Source organism: Lemur catta, chromosome 22, assembly GCF_020740605.2.
Source record: "Lemur catta isolate mLemCat1 chromosome 22, mLemCat1.pri, whole genome shotgun sequence".
Taxonomy (NCBI): Eukaryota; Metazoa; Chordata; class Mammalia; order Primates; family Lemuridae; genus Lemur; species Lemur catta.
In genome coordinates this window covers 3,676,745-3,682,777 of record NC_059149.1, presented here as the reverse complement: position 1 = coordinate 3,682,777, position 6,033 = coordinate 3,676,745, and positions in this window count along the sequence as shown.

Here is a 6,033-nt window from a genome sequence, read left to right as displayed (position 1 = left end):
CTCCTTGGTCAGTAAAAGCTGCACTTCAAAGAGACAGCTGTAAACTGGGCCTATGGTTCTCACCTGTTTTGAAAGACAAGACAGGCCTCTTCCTAGAGCCATGGGTTGCCAGAGCTGGCAAGGACCCCCGGAGATGAGAGCTGATCAGAGAGATATGCTAATGCCCACGCCGGGCCCAGAAGGAGCCATGCGGTTAAAGTAATTAACACAAAGCACAGCTCATGTTGACTTCTGAGATCATCTCTGTCTCCAAGAACACAATCACCGGAGCCAAGATGTCTCTGTTTTTTGCTAAAGTAATAGCCTTATCAGAAAACTTAGAAGTTTGCCCCAAGAAGATTTTACAACTCATTGTTCCCCTAGATAGAGTTAGTCAAAGGATCTGTAGTTGCCTTTTAGACGACTTTGACCCTAAAGCAAACTGCCTGTTAGTATGTAAATCCTGTTGCCCTTGGCAACGGGAGCCTGTATCTACCCTATATAACACCTGTGTGGATTTCCAGTTTGGGAGCTATTTCTGGTGGGAGGAAATATCCCCATCCGGATACCCTCCTTTTATCTATTTTCATAAACCTTTACTTTGTAAACTATATCTTTGGCTCTGTGTATTATTACTATTATTTCTGTTTCCTACTATTTTTTCATCCTTTGCGATGACCCTGCCTGAGAGACCTGATCGGAAGAGAAAACCTCTTTGCGGGGAGCGCAGCTAACTCCCCGCAAACTGGCGTGGTCAACTTAGAGACCTGATCCGAAGAAAGAGACAAAACCTCTTTGCGGGGAGCGCAGCTAACTCCCCGCAAACTGGCGTGGTCAACTTAGAGACCTGATCGGAAGAAAGAGACAAAACCCCCTTTGCGGGGAGCGTAGTTAACTCCCTGCAATCAGGGAAATGCAAATCAAAACCACAATGAGGTATCATCTCACCCTAGTTAAAATGACTATTATTAAAAAGACAAAAGATAACAAATGCTGGTGAGGATGCAGAGAAAAAGGAATTCTTATACACTGTTAATGGGAATGTAAATTTGTATAGCCATTATGGAAAACAGCACACAGGTTTCTCAAAAAATTAAAACTAGAACTACCATATGATCCAGGAATCCCACTACTGGATATTTATCCAAAAAAAAAAAAAGGAAATCAGGATACCAAAGTGAAACCTCCACACCCTCATGTTTATTGCAGCACTATTCACAATAGCTTAGGTATGGAATGAACCTACATATACATTAACAGATGAATGAATAAAGAAAAAATTGGTACATGTAAGATGAACTATTATTCGCCACAAAAATGAATGAGGCCAGGCATGGTGGCTCATGCCTGCAATCCTAGTGTATTAGGAGCCAGAGGGGAGAGAATTGCTTGAGGCCAAGAGTTAGACACTTGACTGGACAACATAGTGAGACCTTGTCTCTATAATAAATAAATAAATAAAAACACCAAAAACCCCTTCTTTAAAAAAAAAAGAAAGAAATCCTATCATTCATGGCAACATGGATGAGATTGGAGGACATTATGTTAAGCGAAATAAGTCAGGCACAGAAAGATAAATATCACACATTCTTATTTATATGTAAGAGCTAAAAAAATTGATCTTATGGACGTAGAGAATAGAATTGTGGGTATTAGAGACTGGAAAGGGTAGGGAGAGGGGAAGATAGGGAGAGGTTGGTTAACAGATACAAAATTATGGCCAGTTAGAAGGAATGAGTTCCAGTGTTCTGCAGCAATGTAGGGTGAGTATGACTAATTATAATTTAGTGCATATTTTCAAAAAACTAGAAGAGAGGATTTTGAAAGTTCATAGCACGAAGTAATGATAAGTGTTTGAGGTGATGGATATCCTAATTTCCCTGATTTGATCACTACAGATTGTATGCATGTATCGAAATATCACTCTCTGTCTTATAAATATGTACACTTATTATATGCCAATTAAAAATAAAAGGAAAACAATTAGATGTGTAAGACATAAAAAAGCAGTATTTAAATGAAACATAAAAGATATGAAAAAAAGTAGTCTAAAGAAGAAAAAGAGATGGCAACACAAAGAAAATTAGATGTTAGGGAGAAGGCCAGCTAATTACAAGAATTGGGAAATAAAAGTTCTTTAAATAAATCACAGATTATTAGAATCATAAGCAAAGAGGGGACAGAAATCTGTCATATTTTGAATGAAGGAACAAAGACCCAGTAAATGTAACAGCTTTCCAAAGTTAACAGGACAAATTTTGATTTGTGATTCAGAAATAATGCTCAGTTCAATATCATCTCTCTATCCAGTTTACTGTAGCTGTTCCATCAAACCTTAGATGAGATCACAGCCCAGGCTGAGAGCGTGACTGCAACCTCCTAAGAGATCTTGAGCCAGAGGTGCCCAGCTAAGATGCATTCAGATCACTGCCCCACAGAAACGGTGAGAGAACACATGTCTATTGTATTAAGTCCTAAATTTTGGAGTAATTTGTTATACAAATTCATTTCTAGGAGTTTATCCCAAGAAAATCAGAAAATTATTCAAAGATGTATGTGAAGTGATAGCCATCAAAGATCATTATGGTATAGACAAGTTGGAAATAACATTAACATCCAAAAATTGTGGCTTATTTAAATAAACTAGTACAACCTCTGTGGAAAGCAATATGGAGATACCTCAAAGAGATACAAGTACTGGGCATCTACCCAAAAGAACAAAAGACATTCTATAAAAAAGACATCTGCACTAGAATGTTTATAGCAGCGCAATTCACAATTGCAAACATGTGGAAACAACCCAAGTGCCCATCAACACATAAGTGGATTAATAAAATGTAGTATATATATATATACCATGGAGTTCTACTCAGCCACAAAAAACAATGGTGATATAGCACCTCCTGTATTATCCTAGATAGAGCTGGAACCCATGCTACTAAGTGAAGTATCCCAAGAATGGAAAAACAAGCACCACATGTACTAATCATCAAATTAGTTTTAACTGATCAACACATAAATACACATATAGTCATAGCACTCATCAGGTGTTGGGCAAATTGGAGGGGGCAGGAGGGGGGGTATATACACACCTAATGGGTGCAGTGAGCACCATCTGGGGGATGGACGCGCTTGAAGCTCTGACTCAGGTGGGGCAAGAGCAATATATGTAACCTAAACATTTGTACCCCCATAATATGCTGAAATAAAAAAGAAAAAAAAGAATTTAGATTAGATAAGAAAAAAAATGCAACTTAAAAAAAAAAAGAAAACCCTAAAGAATCCACCAAAGAATGATTAGAAATCATGAAAAAAATTAGTAAATTTGCAGGATACAAAATCAAAATATAAAAATCAGTTGAGTTTCTATACACTAACAATGAATTATCTGAAAAATGAACTAATAAAACTATCTCATTTACAGTGGCACCGTAAAGAATAAAATACTGAAGAATAAATTTTACAAAGGAGGTGAAATATCTGTACACTGAATATTATAAAACATTAACAACAAAGTTAAAGATACAAATAAATGGAAAGATACAACAGAATTATCATGCAATTGTATATTTCATGATACATTGACATAATTTATTTCTGTTCTTCATCCAGAAGAGCAGACCTTTCAAGCATCATCAGAGACAGGGTAGAATTCACCAGGCATGCTCATTTCCTAGAAACATATATTTTTTAGACACTCTCACCTTAAAATTAATTGTTCAATGAAAACACCACTACTAATTTAGAGCTATATCAAGCTTTATTTGTCCGTGCCATTATTGCTTTATGAATAAAATCCTGTCATTAAGCTTTAGTTCCGTAGAATCTAATATTCTGAAAGGCCTACCTTCTAACGGTGAAGCTCTTTAATACTCATAAATCTCATACTCGCAATTGACCAAGAGGGAAGTGAGCCTCAGAGACCGTCTGGGTCCAGCCATTCTGGCGGGGGATGAAGGTCCTCTGAAGTCCCTGCTGGTGTCTGGGCGGGGCAGCAGAGCTGGCCTCCAGCTTTCAGTAATTGGTAAATAACATCACAGCGTGGGCTGCTCTGAGCCCAGCCCAGGTGGTGTCAGAGCACCGCTTCTCAGAGAGGAAGCAGGAGGCTAATCAGAACTGTCAGCGTAATTCCTCTCTGCTCAGTGTCAGAAAAGAAGACTTGTTTGTGTCAAATTATGGGGCTCAAGACATTTTATTTTGACATGGTTCACCAGAAACAAAGCTGAACCTGCCACTAGCAGAAAGGAACTCTCAAACCTTACGGAGTTGCTCCATTCTGATCACTTCAGTTCAGTTCTGATTGGATTCACAGAGAACCTACTATTTAAAAACCATTGGCTGGGAATCTGAAGACACTAAGCGGAAAAAGAGCTTGTCTATTCTCTCAGGGTCGGTTGCTGAAGGGGTTGGTGACACTGGGCGAACCACACCCTGTCTCTGGGCCCTCACTGCCCCACCTGGGAAAAGCAAAGATGTGAGCAGTTGAATTCTTAACTTCGATTTGTGTCAAAAGGGATGTTTACAAGGAAATAAATTACAGAATTTTCTTAATCTAGGCATCCTTAGAATGCAGAATAGGTTTTACCTTAAGTTCCATATGTTTTTAAATGATAGTGTCATAAACATAAAAGAAAGGCATATATATGGCCACAATGTTTAAATTATTTTATTTCCATTGGTATTAGAACATTGTAGTCTCTGCTTTTGTCATTGAGTTTTCTTATTCCAAGAAGCAGGGCAATTAAATCATACAATTTCGAAGTAATTTTTCAGATATTGGAAATTATTTTCTAGCAAAACCACCATGAGATTACTTTTCTTCCTTACACGTTTATAGACATCAGAACCCGTATCCCCATGTGAGGATGCTGGAAGAGGTGGGTGGAGAGGGGTTACCCTGGCTAGCGTGGGCCCCCATGGCCAGCACACTGGGGGTGTCTCCTAACTGGAGTTGGGGTGATGCTGCAGTCAAGGTCGAGTGCAGAACCAGGAGCGGGTGATGGCAGGTGGGCCAGAGCAGGGAGATCCAGTGGGCTGCCCAAGGGGTTCAGAGGTGTCCCCTGAGCCTTAGTGTGAAGACACACACAAGAGCATGACCAGAGAAGCCAAAGTAAGCAAGAGAAGTTAAAGCAGTGCAGGGATTCTGGGAGATACCTGGGACCAGGTACACCTGGGCTGGGGGACACCATGGGAAGCCAATCAGGTTTAAAGAGCCCAGCAACAGGTGTGTTGGCTCCCACCTGGGATCCCAGCACCTCGGGAAGCTGAGGTGAGGGAATCGCTTGAGGCCAGGAATTCACAACCAGCCTGGGCAACAGAGTGAGACCTCATCTCTACAAGAAAATAAGAAAAATTAGCGAGGTGTGGTGGTACACACCTATGGTCCTAACTACTCGGGAGGCTAAGGCAGGAGGATCACTTGAGCCCAGGAGTTCCAGGCTGCAGTGAGTTATGATCTTGCCACTGCACTGCAGCCTGGTCTACAGAACAAGACCCTGTCTCTAAAATAATAAATAAAAGGATTATAATATTTTAAAAATGAAGAGGCTGACAGGTTAACAAGGAGCGTGCTTATGGTGACCTCATATCTGGGCTGTTCCAAGACAGTCCCAACTTCATATAGTGTTCAACACCCTGTCAGCTCTCGCATCCCAGGTGCATTCATTCACTGAGCAGTATTTGGCACCTCTGCTGTGCCAGGTGCTGGGCTGGGGCCTGTGACACAGTCAGAACCAAGGGGACACTCTGCTCTCAGCTTGCTGACTGTCTTACATGGGGGACTAAGGATTATAATAGAGTGTGTAGTAAGCAGACTACTATGTAATTCTAAGGATAACCTTATCTTTCCCTCAGTATTGTTACAACTGCTTGCCATTATGCTGACTTGATGCTCTTTTAGGATATAAAGGATTTTAGCAAAGTTCCCCAGAGGAAAAAACCACCCAGTGCTTTGGGGATAGAAGAGAATGTGTACCTGACCTTGGCTATGCTAATCACGAGACCTCCCACTTGGACAGATTTGCACTGACACCTCCTGCCAAACACCTGTAGTAT